The sequence below is a fragment of the Vitis riparia genome, chromosome 7 (genome assembly GCF_004353265.1).
Source record: "Vitis riparia cultivar Riparia Gloire de Montpellier isolate 1030 chromosome 7, EGFV_Vit.rip_1.0, whole genome shotgun sequence".
Lineage (NCBI taxonomy): Eukaryota > Viridiplantae > Streptophyta > Magnoliopsida > Vitales > Vitaceae > Vitis > Vitis riparia.
The window spans coordinates 23,397,435-23,412,010 of NC_048437.1; positions in this window are offsets into that span (position 1 = coordinate 23,397,435).

Sequence of the window (14,576 nt, forward strand, 5' to 3'; positions counted from 1 at the left end):
AATAAAATACTACAAAAAAAACAACCTAATATTTAACACTATTAAGCATTAAAGTTCTATTTAGAATTAAGTAAAAAAACAAACACCACCTTACTAAGAGAGAATCAAATTATACCGAAGGTTGTGATTATTTACACTTTTCACATGATTATCAGTTGCTCCTACCCTAATAATTATGGATGTGAATCTTCAAATGTAAATTATTAAATAGAAAGATTGTATGAAGAAAAGATTCCAGAGAAAGATCTACAAAATCTGATTATGGTGGACAAAATGAACTCAGTCAGGAAATTATATTGTATGGTGGACAAAATTTGGTTAAACTAGCAAGTAAGAATTTATTATTCAATACAAATTCAGCCTTGCAAGTTGTTCAAGTATGGCTAGACCCTACTTCATGTAGTTGTTCTATTCCACCTCATAAGTTCCATGAACAACTGTGGATTCACATGGATGAAGTTGTATGATGCACTTCAATCCTTAAGACAATCTTCTTTAAAACATTAAATAAAGGTAAAAGCATTAGGTTTCAAAACCCTAAAAATAATTAAATCAATACAATGAGTTAAGCATAGAAGTTACCTTATTTGATCTTTTCGCGTATTTTGGAGAAAAGCGTTATCTCTGCTACACAATCCAATCATTGGGCAATTAATAGGCCGATGTTGGATCTAATCCAATGGTAATGGAGATTTTTGGTGGTGACAAATTTTTCGTCTAGAGGTGTAATGACATTACCATTTGTGATTGTAAGCAGATAGGAATTTTGGATTCCTATCTTTCATCCCATTCCTGATATGTAAAGAGAAACAAGTGATCAAAGGTACTAGAGGCAAAAGAAAAGGTAAAAAAAAACATTATGTATAGATTGAAAACAAATTTTACTCAAAGAAATAGAGGTACATACTTTCTCTTATTCTATTTCAGGAGATTGAATAATTCTAGAAATTAGGGTAAATTAAACCTAATCCCATAATGTTAGTGAAAATATACCCCTCTCAACTACAAAGGTAATAGAAATAATGAAACCTTAAATTAAAAAATTAAAGAAAAGAAAAAATGAATGGCATATAGATATACCCTTTTCATTATCTTAATTCTCCAAGTTTTGTTTTTATATCTTGTTTATTTCTCCTTGAAAGGTGGCAAAAGCACATTCGTATCGAGTCATGAAGAATAAATTTACTATTGGTTAGGAACTTGAAGTAATTCCATTATGATTAACAATATAAATAAATAAATAAACTAAAATTTCTATGATAAGCACATACAAAGAAAGGTCAAATATGTAGGGTTGAAATAGCATATTTGATTAGGGAAATTAAAATAAAGTGAGGACCAATACTACCTTATTTGTGGAGAAAAATTAGATAATTAGTAAATTTATTGCTAATATTAGTTTAGCTTCGGTGTAGCAAGATAAACCGGTTTGCCTAGATTTCAAGGCCTACAACAAAAATAATTTCATGGAATTGGCTTAAAATCACTTAACAGGTTACATAAAAATAAATAAATAATAAATAAATAATAATATCATTACTAATTAAAATAAGGTAAAAAAAAATTGTAATTTAATTTGTGTGAGGAATTTGCCTAATCTACAAACCAACTATCAAAGTAAGTCTATAAAACCATTTTCATAACGAAAGCAATCAAATAGAAGAATAAACAAAACACATAATCATAATCTCACCCAAATCAAGATTGCCACTAACAAATATGATATATATCAATTAACATTAATATTTGGAACATGAATTTAAATAAATAAAAAGTAAAGTCCAACACAAACTTCAATCAAACTTATTAAAGAATGAAAACCTAGAAGATCCTAACTATCAATTGTAATCTTCTCAAGATTATGGGTTGCTCTAATAATAAAGAATTATAAATGAAATTTGATATTGTAATTACTGAGTAGAATTATCAATGAGGAGAATTTTGAAGAGAATTAACAAGTTAAAAATTCAAAAAAAAAAATTAGGAGATGCTAGTTTTACCTTTACTAAATCATTGATTTGATCGTCGTTGTCATCTCTTAATTTTTCATCCTTCTCATCTTCTTCTTCATCATTGTCGCCTTCTTTTAGCACCCACAAGTTACTCATGGTAGCAAGATGGCTATGGTACGTTTTTCTTAGGCATGTTACATCTCTATATATACCCTTACTCTAGATTAAAAATCTTATCACATGTCGATGTGGGTTTGAACTCTTACCTAGCTAATCATAAGCCAATGACACGTTGATGATACACAAAACTACAGGTTCAAACTTAATTAAGCATAATGTCACAATTTAACATAAATTATCAAATTGAAATGAAATTTTTTCTCTATCAATTTTTTCTTTCTTCTTTCTCTTCAAACCATATTTTCTCTTGCTCTCTCTTACCTTATCTATTCTCAAATCTATCTTACCTATCTAAACAATCCTAAAATTTAATTAGCTTATTTTATATTAGTTTGATAATCAATAATTCAATTTTATAGATAAACTTATGTTATTGGGTCATATGAAACAATTTATTAGAGGCATTTTTCATGTTGACACGCATAATACACTAGCTAGAACTAGTTTTGAAAAGTTTATCACATCGATCATGGTTTTAAACATAAGAATTATGTTCAATGTATTTTTAATTTATTCTAGATTCATGAGTTATTAAATGCAGATAGTAAAATCATTTTTAAATATGAATGTAGTGTCTCACAACACTTGGAGAGTGAGACGTGAAGAGCCATACATGAAGGGCTTTCACAATACACCATCGAGGCCTTTTCTTGAGGGCGGAGGCCCAATAAAGAAGAAAAACCAGGGCCGGTTGCTGGTCCATGTGTGCGTCACAACAACCCTGAACTGGACAATATCAAGTGGAGAATGGGGCGTGATAGAAAATCTAAATCACACAATTACTAATTGAATTCCAACAATAATATTACCAACATGGATCCCAAAGCAAACCTTTACCTACACACAACTCATTCAAAAAATCAAAATGCCAAATGTTTTTCCCTTTTTTATAATTAACAATGTAATTGATGAATAAAGTATGCTTTAAGTTTAATAAAAAAATAATATCCTCATTTTGTAGTAAGTACTAAACATTGTCATTGTAAAGTACTCCTATATTAATCAGAAAATTAAAGCTCAATCAGAAAGCTCATGCAATGACCAACGACATGCAATCCAATCTCATCAACTAAGATCTTGGCTTCTCATTTCCTCAAGATATCATGAAATCTTCTATCATTTACCTGAGGAAGATAAAAGTCGTTACCAATCAATGTTGTTGAAGGTAATAGGCATAGACATGGAGCGGGATAGATTCCAAAATCAGTGGACTCTATATAGAAAATTGCCACCATCAATTAAAATTGGTGACATAATTCCCGACATCTAACTTGGAAACTCATGCCTATTTTTTTCAAGTTCTAGAGCCTAAATTATCATGGCTAAATCTAAGAAATGAAAATTCCAATATTTCTTATTTTTTATCATACAAGCAACCTGGGTGGGAATGGTTTGTTGTTGCATCTAGATCATTTAGTTGCAATTGGCTCATACAAAATATAAGTTGTTTATTAAATTTTGAACCATACCAAAAAGTGACTCGCCCAATCCTATGTATATTAAAGGTCCAAATAAATGGGTATTTAAGATGAGCAAACTGATCACATTACCTAATCACTTAAGTCTGTCTGCTTGTTGGGCAATTAAGATAGCCTCATTTCCTCAAACTATAGCACTAAAAACAAAATCAAACTACTTAAGTTTTCCCTTCTCCAAATTAATTATTTTGTGAATAGCACCCTTTTCTTTGTCTTTCTATAAGAAGACCTAGACTTTTTGTAGACCAAAGAAGAAAGTTTATATTATATGATTCAACAAAAATTTATTCCCTCACATTGATATCATATGTTATCATTTGTATCAATATTTATAAGAACACTTTTCTCTTATATTTCTAAAACGATTAGTAGTATTTATATACCATGACAAAATAAAAGTAATCATATTTGAAAGAGTTTGTGATAATATCTCTCTCACTTCCTCTTATTGAAGAGAGAATTATCATCTCACTATGTTTTTCCCCATTTTATGTTCTCTTTTAGAATCATACCAACCATATCATTTCTACAAGCACATAATTGTCATACATGCATGCCATGTGTACTATCAATTAAATTAGTATCAGTTAAAGTTCCAAATTTATCAATTTTTAGTCCAATTATCACAAAAGCATCTAGACTCTTATTAAGAAAAATTAGTAAAAAAAATATTTGTATTTAAACTATATATTATGTTAATGCCTTAATTCACTAATGACAATTGATCTCAACTATGTAAACTCATCCGTCTTATGTTCATGTTGTACATGTTCATATCTTTATAATTAGTTTTATTATATTTTTTTTCTCTTTGGTGCCTTTTATATTCTATATTAATTTTTCTTAACGTTAAGTATATTATGTACTTAGGATAGAAAAGAGCCAAATATTAGCTCTCTATCAGCAAGATCAAAGATGGCTCTACAATTTAATTAAGATAAAGATAAGCCATGAGTATTCCAAGGTGGTCATGAGTACTCCTTAGTAATCTTCGATGAGTGAAACAAATTGGCAACAATAGGAAGCTTGTCCCTTAACTTTAAAAATCATTGTGAAGGACTACTCTTGATGAAGATTCAATAGGTAGAATAAAAGGAACATCAAGGGTGTTGATGAATCTAATTGAAGATAGTAGAAAATTAACTCTCCAGCTTCCAAGATTTGATTGAAAAATACCAGAAATTTAATTCCTTTATTTCTAAGATTGTGTAGTTGTTGTATATTTTTAATATTATTTCTTCATTTATAGGATAGAGGATTTCTAGGAATTAGTCAACCTTCTAATTTTGTGTAATTTTGAGTTTGCTAGTTTTATAGGATTTCACCATACAAAGCAATGTCCATACAAAACAATGCAACAACCTTCCATATTACTTTGAAACAATTTATTACATTGATAATATTTTTTTTGACAGAGTGCCTAGTATAGTCTAAATTTTCTGAGATAGCATGTTTTCTAAGAGGAAAAAAATTAAATGCTTTTGAGATATGAACTAAATAATAGTTATTTTAAATATAACGAAAAGAATCGATACAAATGGCATAGTGAGCGATTGAAAACAGTGTTATAAAGACAAATGTTTCCCTTTTTTAGTCATTGATAATGTAAAAAATGACTAATGATTGTTTAAGCAAACAAACCAATAACTTACTTTGTAGCAAAGCTTGAACTCCATTTTGTATTCTTTAACTGAAAATCATTGTAGGAATTAAGTCAAAGTCCACCGTACTATTTAGCTGATAGGGTCATAAAATGATAAAATGTTTTTATGCTTTTCTTAATCAGTTCCTTATTTTCTTAATAATCCCTCTTGTAGAAGCTAAAAAGTTTTCCTAACAATAAAATCAATATCTATACCTATACTACATCTAAGAAAATAGTCATCCTCTAAAACATTTTATACTAAAAAATATTATTTCCCTATTATCCCAAAAAAAACCTTCAATAAAATGGTGATGTCTTTTCAATTCATATCTTCTTTATGACACTAATGTCTTTTTAAAAGCTTATCTAAAAAGCCCTCAATGAGTAATAATTCTTTCTTTTCAACCACATATATATAGACTCATGTTCTCAACATGTATACATGTATTCATGGTTATAGAAAACATTTTCCTCATACTTGGATGTCCACCACACTAAAGAATATGTCTCATTAAAACCTTGCTAATAAAAAAACGTAGTGAAGGAAAAAAAAAAAGACAATATTCTTTTAATTCTTTAAACTACTCTTGGTCTGTTAGGAATGTCTCATTAAAAACCTTATCAATAAAACCCAATGGGATAAAACCTACTAGATCATCACTTGAGCATATTTGTTAAACATCAATTTCACTATTGTTCTAAAGTTCAGGCGTTTGAAAAAATTTTGGTGAAATGCGTTTAGTTATATCTCCTTTAATACAACCCTTTTTTATTTATGCAATGCATGCAACATTATCATCAAATGATATTATTAGGTTACCTTGGGTAGAGGAGAGTCCACATGCTTTCCGAATATGTTGGATCATAGATCTTAGTCATATACATTCATGACTTGCTTCATGAATTGCAAGTATTTCTTAATGAGTTAAAGATGTGACCACCATTGTTTGTTTAACAGATCTTTATGAAATAGCAGTACTGTTACAATTAAACAAATATATTATTTGTAACCTAGCTTTATGTGGATCTAAAAAGTATCATGGATTTTCATATCCAAGCAATTGTAGCTTTAATTCTCTTGAGTAAAATAAACTCATACCAGTAGTTCTGCAAAGATAGCGTAATAAATGTTTGATACAATTTCAATGTCTTTGGGTTGGAGAAAAATTCTATCTTGATAATAAATTAACAAAAAAAAAAAAAACATCTAGGCATGTACAATTGGCAAGATACATAAGTGCACCAATAACACTAAGATATGGTGCTTCAAGACTACATAATTCTTCACCTTTTTGAGAGAACGAAATAGGTCATTTTTCACATCAAGTTATCAGATGGCCATTAGAGAACTTAAAAGATGTTCTTTATCCATATAATAACACTTTAAAATTTTCTTAATATATATTGATTGATGTACTAAAACTCTATTTGGAAAATGCTCAATCCACAAGTCAACACAAAAATTTGTTTTTTCAAGATCTTTCATCTCAAATTCCTTTTTCAAATAATTTGTTCTTCTTATGAGCTATTCAGGAGTCCCAACAAATGGCAAATCCAAATTTTGATTTCTTAATAAAAATGCATGGACATATAGGGTTATTCACATACCCTTATTTTGGCAAGTATTCACTAAAGTGACTGTATCACATGCATCCAGATTACTTTAATCCATACAAGGATTGTTGTAACTTGATTAAGTATATGCTATGAGGCTTTATACTATTTTCTTCAAGTAATTTAAATATTTCAAGGATTTTCATGTATATTTCATTTTTTGTAGATCCATATAAATATGTTGTAATAACATCCATGAGATGCATATTTAGTCATTCTAAGATTGTCAAACTAATTAAAAAGCAAAATGTAATTGTGTCCATGATAGGAGACTATGCATTCTCATAATTAATACCAAGTCTTTGTGGGAAACCTTGTACTACTAATCGTGATTTATATCTTATGATTTCATTATTCTCATTGTGCTTTCATACAAATACTCATTTGTACCCAACAATCTTTACATCTTCAGGAAATTGGACTATAGGTCCAAAAACGTTTTGTTTTATTAATGAGTTTAACTCTGTCTGCATAACTTCTTTTGTTATTTAAAATTTAATGAAAAGAATCAATACAAGTGGCATAGTGAGCAATTGAAAACAATATTAAAAAGACAAATGTTTCCCTTTGTTAGTCATTGATAATGTAAAAAATGAGTGATGATGTTTTAGGCAAACAAACCAATACACTTACTTTGTACCAAGGCTTGAACTTCATTTTATATTCTTTAATTGCAAATCATTGTGGAAGTTAAGTCAAAGTCCACTTGTATTCTCTTCAAACCATATTTTCTCTTATTCTCTCTTACCCTACCTATTCTCCGAATCTATCTTACCTATCTAAACCAATCCTTAATTTTATTACAATATATTATTTTTACAATTGGTTTACTAGAAAGATGAATAATTCACTTAATAGATAAACTTATCTTTTAGTGTAAAGTATAAGAAATGTTTTCTAGAATACAAATTTTATTTGATGGATCTTGATTGATAAGGTTTTAGTTTTTAGTATAAATCATAAGATATTTTTTCTATAAGACAAATCTTAAATTGTTGGGTCATATGAAATGATATATTAGAGTCTTTTATCATGTTGGGATGCATAATACATTAGTTCATACTAGTTTTGAAAACTTTTTCACATTCATCATATATAGTTTTTAAACATAAGAATATGTTAAATGTACTTTTAATTTGTTCTAGATACATGTGTCATTAAGTAAAGATAATAAAATCATTTTCAAATATGAACAAAATAGTACTTATTTTAAAACAACAAAAAAAAATCTAAATTACACAATTACTTATTAATTTCCAATAATAATATCACCTTTTTGGATCCAATGGAAAATCTTTACCTAAACACAACTCTCATACAAAGTTGAATGAGCTTTAATTTTTATAATTAATGCAAGAGAACTCTACAATGGGAATGTTCAATACTTACCACAAAGGGAGGATATTGATTTTTTTTTTTAACTTAAAACTTACTTTGTTCATCAATTACATCATCAATGGTAAAAAAATAAAAAAAATAAAAATAAATAAAAGGAAAAACGTATGACAATTTTGATTGTCTACAATGGGAATAAATTAGCAATTATGTAATATGAGAAATATTGAGAAGAACAAACCAGGTAAACCAGCTAAGAGGGGAATCAATGATCATATCCAGAATGTGGAACATAGTGTAACCCAAAATCAATGGATTGTGTATGTTGGTGACCAAAACAAAGGAAGTCTGAGAGGCAGTAAAACTAACCTATTCTAAAGTTTAAGATGTTGCTCAAGTTTACAAGATAAAGATAAAGATTCGCTATGTAAAACAATGTATTTAAATTGTAACTTGAGTACTTTAATGTTGTAAAATATCGAGGTTTGAACTAGAATATTATCAAAATCTTGAAATAAAAAATAGTGAAGATATTGCTATGTTTCTTAAGTTTATTGAAAGATAGTAAAAATTTAAATTAATTTTTAGTCAAACTTAACGTGGAATTGATCACGTACGTGTTCAAGTACTTGGGACAGAATCATTGGCATCCTTGAATGAGGTATTCTCAATCATATGGGCTCAAGGTACATCATAAAGGCTAAAGAAGGGAGTAAGAGCATAATGCTAGACACCTCAACAAGTGAAAGGCCTACCCTTGAGGTTTCAAGCTCTCAAAGTAGCCTAATCCTTAGCATAAATTCTAGTAGAGAGGTATCCAAGTAGCTGAGTAACAAAGGTACCCAATGGTGTACTCATTGCAAAAAAAAATCCAAGGCATATAAAGGAGACACATTGAAGTTACATAAGAAACCATAGTCTCTCAACAAAAATGGTAGACACCAAAACCAACACAATCTTGATAGTGAAGATGCTAAATAAACATAACACTTTTGAAGGAGAAACCTAACCATGAGATTCAAACAATTCAAAGATTAAGGGACTTAAAAAGTAAGAGATTGAAAAACTATGGAGATTCCTCACTTCATAAAAGCCCGATGAGCCCAACATATCATGCTCCTTGGCTAGATCAAATAAGTACTTTAGGAGTAGTTCTTTTAGTACCTCAAAAAATCATTAGCATGAAAATTAAGTTATAAACATAGATGATACTAACCACATGACCTATAACTTTCATCATTTCTCATCTTACATCCCATGTCCTATAAACCAAAAAATCAAAGTAGTCAATGGTAGTTTAGCTATTGTGGCTAAACAAGGGACGATTACCTTTAATCCATCTCTTTCCTTAAAATTCATACTACATATTTGTAAACTCTCAATAAATCTTATGTCAATTTATCAAGTTACCAAATATCTAAACTGCAAAGTAACCTTTTTCTCATCCCATTATGTTGTTGATGACTTAGATATAGGAAAAATAATTGGTCATGCTAGGGAACAAGAGGAGTGTTAGGATAGAGTCCTTAAAAGCATGACATGAAGTAACAAATTTGGAATTCATTATTTAATGATATTATAATTTCACTTTTATCTATCTTTGTCCCATGCATCACACTTTATGAGCATTCTCGTCTAGCATCTCTTACATTGTATATGACTTTGGTGTATTAAGAGTTGAATGGAAGATCCAAGTTATGGGTTCCTTGCAAATAGATGATTTTTTTACAACCAGTCCATGAACTTAAGCAATCCATTCGAGGCTTAACGCACTACCTCCTAATTGGAGGGATGGTTGGTCTTGGCTATCAAGATAAGTTTTCTATGGTAAGTGCACTAGTGTGTATAGTTACACAATAGACAGGACTTACAGTGAGTTGTGACTTAAGGTTATCAAATAGTCATGACTTCACCAAGTTGCTTCATTGTGTTGTCTCTCAACCTTAAGAGAATATTGAACTTGTGCTAAAGTTAGCAATGGCTTTAACCTATAGGTAAAATCATAAGCTAATCATATATTCTCTATGGATTAGGTCACTACTGATGGAAGTTAATAACAATAGGTATTCTCAATATAGGTACCATGATATCTCATGGGATTGAGACAAAGTGTCCTCTTGGGTGATCTTAAGAAGGTGTGTTCATGAAAATTATGGTCATGGTAGTTCCTTGAGTGGAACTTAACATAAACTCTTTGTGATCTAAGATATGGCAGTTGAACACACAATAGGAGAATCTGTAACTCAAGGATAGTAGAGGTAGTCTTGAAAGGCTGATATTTTTTACCTTATTAAACCACAAACACTAGTTTATGGGGAAACTTAACACAATGGGTAGCAAGTCACAAACCCAAGCACATGGTATCTCGTTGTTATTTACATAGGATATTAGAGCTCAATTAATTTTTTGTAATGGGATGTTGAAGTAACTTTAGAATTGGATTATGAGAAGTTCAATACTCCTATAGGTCCCAGTGGTCCTCGCTCAAGCTCATATACCTTATTAGCACTGTTTATAAGGATCAGATTGGCTCTAGGTTCACTTTTGTGCCTAAGGGCATTTTGGTAATTACGTAAGGTTGGGTAAGTTAACAAAATCTCTAGATTGGGCTAATTGATTAATTAGTAGGCCTTATTAGGTTGATTAATCAATTAGAACCCATTTTGGGCTAAATTAAGTGACCCAAGCCCTTAATAAGCTCAAGTCACTTAAAACACTAGGAAGCCCTATAAATACCCTTTTAGGGCGGGGTTAGGGTTTTCATAACTTTTTCCATACAATTGTCTTCCACCTCTAAAGAGAAAGAGAGTCATAGCCTCCACTCTCTCTTCCCTCCCAAAAGTGCGTCAACATCAAGGAAAAGCCATCAAATAGAAGATCTTGGGTCTACTAGACTTCCGACGACATCAATTTGATTCTTCAACACTTGGATTCAAGGTTTGGAAAGATCCAAACTTAAAGGTTAATACTTTAACCCTAAAGATCAATTTTTTGAAAAATTGGTATTGATTCTATTGCTTAGATCTAAGATGCTAACAAAGGGCTTTGTTATCTAGATGTTAAATGATAATGGTAGTAGTCACATACCTTTCTTAGTGATTATTTTTGTGTCACTTGGTTGTTACTTAATTTTAAAAGCAAATTTCATGATAGTTTTATTTCTTTACTTTTCATAAGATGATCAGTACCTAGTTTAGCATTCAAATAAATAATATCAAATTTGAAAATAGAGAAGTGTACTATAACCAAGATTTATCTTATTCCCTAGAGAAAGAATAAAAAAACAAATCATTATGTAAATATACTCAAAAATTAGAGTTGCTAAAAGAAAATTTTGTCATCTTCTAAAAGTACCCTATGCCTTTTTATTTGAGAAAATATGTGCATAAATCATATTAGGAGAGGCAATATTAACCATTGCTTACTTAATCAATCGATTACCTTCTAAAGTGTTAGGAAACAAAGCCCGATGAATGTTCTCTCTGAATTCTTTCTTAATTTTCATGGGTTTAGAAAGATTACACCTAAAATATTGTTTGGATGTGCCTCCTTTGTCCATATTCATGCTTATAGTTGTGGTAAACTTGATCCTTGAGATTTATCATGTGTCTTTATTGGTTATACATAAAAAATAAAAAAAAATGATACAAATGTTATCACCTCAATTCTAAGAAATTTTCATTTCTATGGATATCACTTTTATTGAAAATTAGTCTTTTTTTCACTGGTCCTCATGTTCAGAGGGAATCCCTATCATTAAATGAAGATGAGGTTGAGTTAAGCTTACTCAATTTATCAAACAAATCTCTTACAACATATATTCCAAATATTATTCCTTCATTAGTCATCAAATCTGCTCCTATAAGGGTTGACACTTCTAAACTCGAGGATGATGATGCAAGAAATGGTAGCATTACTACTATGCCACTACAGGTGTACTTAAGAAAAAGATCATCAAAACATGCTTTAGTAAAAACCTAAGAATTCAAAACTATGAGAGGTAATGAATCTATACCTAGCCATTCTCCTTTATCACCCATGTTTGAAAACCTAAATTTGTAAATAGCTAATTAAGAAAGGAGTTAGAAATTGTATCTAACACCCTATGTCTAATTTTATATCTTTTGATAGATTGTTGTCACAACACTAAACCTTCATTACCTAAATAAATTTATTAAAATTCCACCAATTGTCCAAGAAGCATTTATGAACAAGAATTGGAGGAAAGCTATAGGTAAGGAGATGAGTGCTCTTGAAAAAATACATAAGACATGGAAGATGATTGAATTATTCAAAAGTAAGAAATCAATAAGATGTAAGTGGGTGTTTATGGTAAAATATAAAGCAAATGGAACCTAGGATAGACACAAAGCTAAACTTGTAACTAAAGGCTATACTCAAATATATGGAATGAACTATCAAGAAACCTTTACTTTAGTAGTAAAGATGGTCAATACTATATGAGTATCATCTCCTTAACAACTAATCTTGATTTTGATTGGTCCTTGCAATAGTTTTACATTAAGAACAACTTATTACATGGTGAAGACATAGGCAAGCTCAAGTATTTGTTGGGAATTGAAGTGGCTTATCCAAGAAATGGTATTTTATTTCCTATTAAAAATTTATATATAATTAATCTTCAAAAATAAACCAAGATGCTCATATATAAGCTTCTTGACACATGACCTATTGAACAAAATTATAAGCTTGGAGAAACATTAAAGTTGTGTTTGGTTCCTGAAAAGTAGTGAAGACAAAAAAATGTTAAGGAAAATTATTTTCTCATGTTTGATTTTACTATGAAAAATACAAAAGAAAGTCAAATATAATTAATTAGTAAGAAACTTATTTAATCTTTATATAGAATAGTTAAATAAGTGAAATGAGTTTGAAATAGAATATGAAAATAATTTATTAATTTTAAATTTATTTTTTTATTTTCCTTCCATTTTATTTCTCTAACATTTTTCCTCAAACTTTTTGAGAACCAAACATAACCTAAAAAATACAATTTTAAATAGGTGAAGTTACCAAAGGCTAGTTGAGAGGCTCATTTATTTGTCTCACATGTGACCTAATATAACCTGCATAATGAGTGTAGTAAGTTGGTTCATGTACTCCCTTACAAAGGATCACTTATAGGCTACAGAGAATTTTGCAATACCTAAAATCCACTCCATAGAAGGGAATACTCTTAAAAATAAAATGAAGACTTAAGATTGAAAGTCTATACTAATGCAAATTGAGTCAAATGAATAGTAGATAGTAGATCAACCTCTTGGTATTGTACTATTCCTAGATAAAACTTAGTGACATCAAAAAATAAGAAACAAGTTGTAGTTGCCAAGTTCAGTATAGAAGAAAAGTTTAACTAGAGTCGTGGAATAAGGAATTTGTGAACTACTTCAGCTAAAAATAATTTTTGGTAATCTAGAAGTAAAGTAGAAGAGGATTATGAATATAGAAATATTTGTTATAATAAATTTCACCTTTTACTACAACTGTTTTAATGAAACATAATTGCATGATAAATTATGTGAAATAGAATAATAAAGCCTATTTGGGAATGGTTCCAAAAAAACAGTCTCAAAAGACAACTTTTGAGAACATTTCTCAATTGCTTTTAGGAACAAAAATCCAATAGAGGAACTCAAATATGAAAAGTAGTTTTCTTATCTTATTCTCCATGAAAGTACTATAGATTTATTTACAATCCAAAAATTTATGAAGTATTCTCCATATTTTCAATTGCTACTTAAAATACTCTACAAAATATAACAGACAAATATTTAAAATTTGTTCTCAAACACATATTTTCATAATGAATTCTCAAAAAAAAAAAAAAAAAACAATTTTATCTAAGGAGTTTGTCGAATATGTTTTCTATTCTAAAGAGAAAAAAAAAATATTTTCAAGAACAACATCCAAACAAAACAAAATAATTTTTAAAATCTAAAGTATAAAGTTGATAAAATAGAACGACACATTGATAATGTGTTTGGCATGCTGGAACATGAAAGAAAATCATTTATAATAAGTAATTCAAACACATCAATGAAGAGAAATGAAATGAACTTTCTATTTTCATTTTGGTTCCATTATTCCAAATATGCTAAAAGAAAATGAGAAAGCGTCCATTTGGATACATTTCCAATTCTCTGTTTTTAATATTAGAAAATAGTACTAACTTTTATATAAAATACCAAAGCTTTTAGATGTTTCTATTGAAAGTTCTAAAAAGTGTGTAAAAAAATCAAGGTATTAAAAAATTTTTACTACATCAAATTATTTGAAGTGATTCTTAAAAATACAAGGTAAATCTATATTTTTTGTAAAAAAAATTTACATTTTATATAAAATAAAATAAAA